We start from the raw sequence: 8,851 nt of genomic DNA on the forward strand, positions 1-8,851 counted from the left end.
GGAGCAGCTGCTCTTCAGATGTCCCCTATGGACAAACCTTGTAACATAGCCTGGAGATGCTGGCCTGCACTGATGGCCTGGAACAGGAACAATCAGGTGATACAGACCAAGACAGCCCTGGCATTCATCAGGGTGATTTGGCTGTCTGTGCCAAAACCCAGAGCAGTGAGTTTAGAGAGACCCCTGACCTGACCTGGACCTGGACCTGACAGTTTGTTTGCTGTGTAAGTCTGTTGGGAAGAAAGGTAACAACAACCTGAATATGCCTGGAGAAGTCAAATTTGGATGATGATGGATTGGTAGAAAGCAGGCTGATGATGTGCTGTAATTTCTCTCTTGAATTTTGGAAGGATTAGTGGGTGAGGGAGCTTTAGACACTGCTCATGGCAAGGCACCAGAATACCTGAGGATTGCGTTCAAAGCCTGATTTTGTGCTGCTGTTGTAAACCAGTGCGGGAACTGACGTGGATTTGCTGGTGCTGGTGGTGCTCAGCAGGTATTTCAGGGCAGTGATACTAGAGTGGGGCAGGGCAGCATGGGCTGGGTGTCACACAGACACACACTGCTGGCATGGAGGGGACATGCCTCTGGGGCTTACGGGGCTGGCACGGGTGTTGCAGCATCAGCTGGTTACTGAATCACAGCCTCCAGGGCTGGGAGTGGATTTTTGAAATCCATCTGCCTGCCATCAGTGACCCCAAACAGCAGCAGTGCTGAAGGACAGTCCTTTCTTCATGACATCAAAAGGTGTTCCAAGTCCCTCTGTCACTGGTATCATGACAAAAACCTGGTCCCAAGCTCTCTCAGTTATGAGGTCTCTATGGACTTTAGAGCCTATTTCTGATCTAGTTCATCCATCCATGTGCAGCACCTGGGAATTGCTTCCATTTGGAGCAAAGTTTGATGTCCGTGATCTGGGAGGGTCCAGAGCTGGTGTGCACTGCATGGGTGGGGTGTAACCCTGTGTGCTGGAGTGCACTGATGCAGAAGGCAGAACTCACTGCTCTTGGTGCTTCAGGATACAAAGGCAAGAGGGGCCAAACCCAGCTTGTTAAGGTGTATCACCAAATCAAAGGCTTATCCTGAGGATGCTGGCAAAGACAGTCCCCTAAGCATGGGGGGGTTTCCACCACAGGGTTCCACCCGAACAAAAAGGACACATTTGTTTTCAGGCACTGAAATCAATTAAATATAAACAAAGAATAATAAAAAAAAGAAGGTATTTTTACATAGGAACTTTAAAGTAAGGAAGAAACACTTTCCATTCAAGACCAAATCCAGACACAATTCCCAAGGTGGGAGTTACAATAGAAACTATTTTCCTTTAGTAACATTCACAGAATTCCCTTTATTGCAGTGTAATGGTCGCAGCACACAGCACATTGGCACAAATGACATAGTTTAGACAGAAATAAAACTTGTAGTCTGAATGAATGTCTTTTAAAGTCATCTGTTGTTTTTTTGCCATCTCCTTTCTTATTTAATCTCCTGCTTTACTATGTGAAGTAGAAAAAGACCCCAGCTCAGTGACCAGGGGTGTGTGTGCCTGCATGCAATGAGAAGTCCCGATTACACAGAGACAAGACTCACCCCCAGCAAAGACTGGCAGCCTTTGCTAATGACAAAAGGATGTTACCAGTTTCAGCATCACACTGCTTTTACTCCAAATAATGAAAATGCCTCTATTTTTCTAGCATATTCACTGGATAGATTTTGCCACATCCACTGTATAAGTAGTTTTGCTGCTACTTTCGTGTAAAATCAGCTATTTTTTTTCCCCTTGTAGCTCTGTGTAGATCTTTTCTAGAGTAAGAAGGACGCCCAAAATACAACTGCAGTTATATATCTAGACAAGCATGCAATGGATAGAAAAGGGCCAGGTGTAGCACATGAAACTGTCTGCATTTTCTACCACAATCCAAACACCAGGCTGAAAATATCCCATGATCCTGTCCCAAAATAAAAGGAAAAATCCGCCACAACATGAAGATTTTCTTGCCTTTGTTCAGACTCCCATCAATTCAGAAAACTGCACATTGATGCTATTCATGCTAATTATTATTCCTGAAACAAAACCCACATAGCACAATGTTGGGAATTATTTTCTCCTTTGGGATGGCTTTTGTGGTGAGCATTGTGTTTGCCTCTACAACATATTGTTCCATTTGATTTCATGTAGTTTCATAACTCCTACAAAAAAAACCAGAAACCACAACCAAATCAAAAACCTCCCGCAAAAACGCCAAAAACTTTTGATTGATAACTTAGCACAAATCCCTACTTTCTTCAGCACTATTTTTCACAGCACAAATGATATGCACAGCTCATCCAGTCTTGCAGTCTTGCAGCTTGAAAGGTGTTTGCTGTATTATCTCACTTAGATAATTATGTAGGCACTGGTGAACATCACTTTGAAACAGTCAACAAAGTAAGGTGAAAACCTGAATTATCTTTGTTTTCACACATTTTGGAATGCTGATAGAAAACTCAAGTAGCAACACCGAGAGGAGCATTGTACGTGCACATTTAGCTGTGAAGAGTTGCCTCAGTTCAGCTCCATGGAGCCACAGGAGCAGTTATGAGACCAGATGTTTTTCATTCATTAAACAGCGCTGGCCAGCATGTCATTCTGAGCAGAAAAATGTTGGGATTTCTGGAGATACCTCTTTGTGATGTGAGCTTTGGTTTTATACCTGATCCTGCTGTGTGCAAGCACTGCACGGTTGGACCTGGGGGGTGTGAGCTGGAAATAAACCCCAGATCCAAGGCACAACTGCACACACCTATCAGCCCCCAGGAGAAAGGGTGAATTTCTGGTCCCACTGAATCTGGTAGGAGCCTTCTTATCAGCTTCAGTGTGTTTTACTTTGGCTGTCTGGTTGTTTGGCCTCAAACCCCACGTTTATATGTCTTGAGCAAAAAAAGAGTTCCTGCAGCTGTTGGTAGTAATAAGTCTCTTCAACCAGTCACTAGGGAATAACTTCACTCATTTGGACACACAAAGCCAATGTAATGCAGGGATGTCAAAAAGCAACCATGGCTGGCACCTGCAGGGAGGCTGAAAAAGTCAATTCAGGATGACTTTAGTTCTGTATTGACTTCCCAAGAGCCTTCCCTGCATGAGAATGGTGGGGTTCAGCCAGGAAAATGCTAGAGCCAGCTAGAGGAAAGTGCAATTACAGGTGATGATTATAGATAAGGAGTGTCTCTCAGGATGCCCCTTGCTTCCTGGTCCAGCCCAGAGGAGTTTAGACTGGAAAGCAAGCAGCATGTGGAGTAAGACATGGGTTTAAACTTCAATTTTCTTTTAGAGGTCAGCAATTTTAACACTTCATAGAGATGTCACAAGATCTGTGAATGTGGTTTTTTTGTTGTTTTTTTTTTAGTTTGGTTGTTTGCTTTGTTTTTGTTTTGTTTTTTGTTTTTTGCTTTTTATTTTGGTGTTTTGGCTTTTGGGTTTTTTTTTTTCAAAGGTGAATTTTATTTTTCTTGGAACAATTGAGTTTGGTAGCTTTTCAAGGAAATTAAACTCAGATTTTTTTTTTTCTTCATTTTTGAATGGTAACTAAACTACTATTGCTGGCACTGTGAGGGCTCCTGCTGAGTCAAAGGAAAGCAAAGATTCCTGTGCTTGCCAGCAAAGCTCCCTTTGGGATGAGTCTAGATTGGCAAAGAGGGTTCCATGTGATCCTATATATTTTTATGAATACCTGTATGTATCTGTATCTATCTCTATATATCTATTCTTGTGTCTGTGTATATCTGTAGGAAGACAGGAGATTTTAAAAACAAAAAGCTTAACTCCAGGAAATTAACCACTTATCGAGTCCCAATGGGCACTGCTCATTCAAAAATATTTTCATTTTAAAATACTTGTGTTATTTTAAAAAAAAATATTTCCCATTAAATCGAGATTCAGGAGGATTCTTTCAATAGACTGTGTATTTTTTAGGAGTGTGGAGGGAATGGAAGGTGAGGTAAAGTTATCAGAAGCACCAACAACTCAATGTATGAGCATCACAGTGAGAATTTCAAGAGTGGATTGAATTTTTTGCGGGGTTCATGCCTTGGTGAAAGGTTTTCACTGGTACCATGATGAAAACCTGCCCTTCAGCCCATGTTTTGAATGTGGGACAGAAAGAGCTCTATGATCATTTCTTGTCAATAAGGGTGAATTCTGGGATGGGAAGAGGGAATTTTTCCTGGTACATGATGTACGAGGGAAGAGGCAATTAGTTTACTAGCTTTGTGCACTTTGACCCTTTTATACATGCTAAGTGCTTTGATGGTAGTTTGAGGTTAGAATTAGGATCATCTGTTAGTCAGATTTCAAGTTAATTAAGCAGCCAATCTGCTCACACTGGAAGGGGCTTGTGTATGATTATGAGTCACCCACTTGGGTAACTGATATTTGTTTATTTTTAGGCAGACTATGAGGCACCCAGACATCACGGCAATGGGTTCCAGATCAGTACTTTAAATATATGAAATATACTGGTGATTTGGACCTTGCAGATGAGAGGAGTGTCTGCTTTCTCACAACCTCTCCCTTTGTAGAAGATGAGGTCAGGCTCATCACATGAAGACAAATTCCTTATCCTAAGTATAGTTAAGGCTCATTCCTGAAATATACAGAAAGCATTATTTTGGGATGGATCTGTATGTACTTTTGCAGCCCTTGGTAGGCCCTGTATTTCTAAGTGAAAGAGTTGGTCTTATCTATGGAAGAGTATAAAACTGTGTGGCACTGCTTTAATAGCATCCAAATTTTTTTGTGCTTTGGACCTTTATTCTTGAAACGTGGTGCTGAAAGTGTGGCTCCATAAAAGTACAAGAGGTTGGCAAAAGTGAGGCAAAGAAAGTACAGTAGGATTTGGGAATAGAGGTGGGGGTCTCAGGTACCATTGAAACAACTTGCCTGTCTTCAGAGGTGATTTCACTCTATAATCCCTTTAATGAATGCATCAAGCTCCTTTCCATACTTAATCAAGCTCCTGTCCCTTCCCACCCCAGAACCTCCAGCTTCTCACTGCCATCCTAAATGAATTTGTGACCATCTCAGGCCCATTTGTTCTTGTGCCAGTGCTGACTTTCCTTCAATAGATTTTCTTATAGGGCACATCCCAATTTGTTTTGTTGAGAGCAGGAGGAAAATTTTTGTTGTCCACATTTCTGCATGAGGAATTGGAAACAGAAGGAAAGCTGTGTCTAATAAGGACTTTTCCAGGGGCCAGTGCCTCCTCCTCAAGAGGAGTAAGTACTTTTCTTAATTTCCATTTCTTTTCCTCGATTTTTGCCTCCTCCTTTTCTCCATCTCAGATTTCTCCCACTGGCCTCCTGTTTTGTTTTCTGTGGCACCTGGTGTGTGCATCCCCTGTCACTCCTGTCCCTTTGCTGTGGGTGATCATGGCTCAGACACAAACCCTGCCACCTCTGGGGTAAGGCAGCCGCCCATCTTCTCTGTGTGGAAGGGCAGCAGTGGAGACAAAGGTGACACAGGCTTCATGGCATGTTATTTGCTCTTGGTTATGGGGAAAGCATGGGGTAGAGGGACATAAACACCACCAATTCCCCTGCAGAAGTGACTTTGGACCGTGCAGGATGACAGGAAGAAAGACAGACAGAGTGAAATGGAGACCTGGCAGCTTGTTCACACTGCTGGATACCAGGAGTCCCAAACATTTATCTGTGGATGCGAGATATGGAGCATTAATTAAACTGTGTAAACAATCGTTTATTCATTCTTACTCTATTGCACAGAAAAATGAAATGCTGGGAATTAGGTATCTTTCTGGAAAAGTGTAATTTTTATAAGAATTGCACTAAGCAAAGAGTTGACTTAATTTAGAATCCCCCTTTTATGTATTTATGTCTTATTATTGTATTTTCAACATTGTTTTTGTTTAGTGTATTTTGTGTAAGCAGTCACTTAATTAGCAATGGCTTTATTTAACTATTACAAAAATGATTTCTGTATTTTTATAGTATTTGTTTTAGCATTGTAACTACATAAGCACTGTCCTCTCTTCAGTTTCCAGATGGGAACAGCTGCATTTTCATTTCCTGGAAACGGGTTCTTTTAGGATCGTTCCTTGAGATTATTTTGCTCTATACATTTCACATTTGATCACTTCTGCAATGAAATTTGATGAGTTTTCCTTATAGCAGTTTCCAGTGCAATGGTACTACAGCATCATGATTCTGGTAAATGCAGTGAGAAGACTTTTACATAAACTCTTTCTATATCGTGATTGCAATAGAATGTGAAGAAAAATTTTGATAATGATGGTGAAATTAAAATGAGGCAATTTTGTGCATGATTTCAGACTCTGAGACACCTTCTCACAGTGGTTTCGCCCCAGCTGGTGCTGGTCATGGAACCACATGAAGGAGGTTTATTCCTGGGTGACTGGAAAGGGTTTTTCTGTGAGCCACGGAGGCCTGGCAATGTCAGTGGGATGGAGGAAGCCTTCTGCCTCGAGCCAGCGGCACACATCTCATGCTATTACAAACCAAATTAAATCAGCAGTGTTTTTAATAAACAATTTAAAAATATCAGACGTGGCAAAACAAACCTGGAGACAACAGAAACAGTGTTGTTTTTAGAGGTGGCAGAGAACAGAACATCCTTTTCTTGGAAACACTACACGTCCAGGAGGAAAGCGGCTCCTTTGCAGCGTCTCAGCTTCCCCAGACGCTGCTCACACAGTCCCAAGCAGTGCTGGCCCATGGAAACCCATGTGCCAATGTTTGTAGAAGCATGAGCTTCCAGCTGTCCCAGGGATATTCCATCTATCAGTCACCTAAATAAAAATTCCTCTTGCAATTCTTCCATGTGAGGGCTAAAATGATTTGGTAATAACCTAAGAAATAAGTAATTTAGATAGAGAAAAAGAAGGGCTTTTAGTGACCCAAAAGCAATCGTTCATTTTGAATGTTAGTGGCACAAATGATGCCTGGGCCTTGCCCTGTAGTCTGTTATTTTAGCTGATGACCAAGGAGTAGGTAGCTGCCATGCTTTCCACCTTGGCAACTGCAGCTCTGGGCTGGGTTTGGCTGCTGATACGTGAGAAAGGACCACTTCAGGTTGTGTTGATGCTTGAGTAGTCTGAAAACACACTGATGATTGCTTATTTAATAAAGGAATAGGCCAGCCCTCACTGCAAAATCCTGAACATCCAAATACACAGAGCTGAATAATTTCCCCAAAGTAACTTTGCAAAGTTCAGATACAGGTAAGTCTGCCTGAGGGGTAAGAAGCGAAGAGACTTGAAGTGGGTATTTCCATGGAAGAGCAAGAAATGAACTAAAAAGGGCTGGTGTCTTTCTGTGGGTGTTTGCCATTGAACTCCCAGTATCACAGGTACCATTGCTGAGGGTTTGGGGAGACTCTAGGGAGACTAATACATACACTTTAGACTCTAGATAACTTTGATTTAATTCTTGGACTACCCACTTTGAAAAAAACACATTATGAAAGTATTAAGAAATGATTTTGTTTTGTCAAAGACTACTGGTTTAATTCTTGGGCTGGTGTGCTCCTTGCCTACCTCTGTTCCTCAGCTTTAACAGTTCTTCAGCTCTGAGGCACCTCTTGGAGCAATGACCAGGTTATTGTGAGAAATGATAGTCCCAAAGACCTAGCTGACTCACGAAACTTTACAGGGAGTGGGGGAAAATGTCTGTTTAGCTCTGTTTCAGTTCTGTTGGCATAAAGTTAAGATGTATAAAATGTCCTGGAGGATGTCAGTCCTTTGGGTGACTTCATGCAGGTGTGCCACCGAATAATACAGAAAGCTTGCCTGGTTTTCTTTGTTCCTGACCCTGCTTCCCCTCCAGACCCAGCCCCATCCTCGGTTGTCCGCTGCCTCACCTGGACATTGGGCCCTGGTCAGACCCTCCTGTCCACCTGGGGAAGTGTTTTAATCCTCCTTCCTTCACAGGAAAGAGGCAAAAGTACAATAAAAATCAAATCTCTTCACTGGGGCCTGGGCAAATATTCCACTGGCTGGCCTCTGCAAGCTATTTTTGTTTAATAAAATGCAGCAGAGGAGGATTTCTCAGGAGATTCTCTGCTTCACTCCATACTGCAGGGTCAATATTTTAACAACTTATTTTTCCCATGTGTTTATACTCTTTGAGTAAGTGTTTGTGCTGGGATGCCTGAGGTGGGACTGGCACCACTGAAATGAAGGGAGAGAGGAGTTAGCAGCTGTGACCCTCAGCCTATCATGCAAAAACACCATGAACAAGATTCTCCAAACACAGGCTCCAGCCATGGGCAGTGAGGGCTTTCTTGTGTGCTTCTAAATGCAGAAGTTGTAAGAGTCCACAACATTAAATTATAGCAGAACTAACTGTGGTTGACTAGAGAGAGGTGAAAATGTGAAAATCAACAGATATAAAGTATTTGAGGTTACCCAGGGCTGAACTCAGTCCCTCACACAGGATTTTATTTTAAATAAAAGCAATGAAATTATTAAAAAAATACAAACTTGATTAGCACAAAAGGCCTGTTGTCATGGATTCAGGGTTCTGTAGATTCACATGACAAACTAAAAGGTCATTAAAAAAGGCTAAATAATGAGTGGGGTTTCTGCCCATATTTGGGTCTGCAGTGGGCACTAAACCATGGGTGAAGTAAACATTTCTGGGGGAATTGTTAACTCTCAGGTCTGCCCTGAGAATTCCCCCCAAGAATTGCTCAAATCCCAGAAACAACTTAGTTACTGAAATGGGTGTAATCTACTTCGTCTTGGAAAAGTTATGTAGTTATGGAAATGGAAGGAAAGGATCTAGCAGGTATCTTCATTGCTGGGTTTCAGTTTCTTATTTTCTTTCTTCCCTCTCC

This window comes from Parus major, chromosome 5, assembly GCF_001522545.3.
Source record: "Parus major isolate Abel chromosome 5, Parus_major1.1, whole genome shotgun sequence".
NCBI lineage: Eukaryota > Metazoa > Chordata > Aves > Passeriformes > Paridae > Parus > Parus major.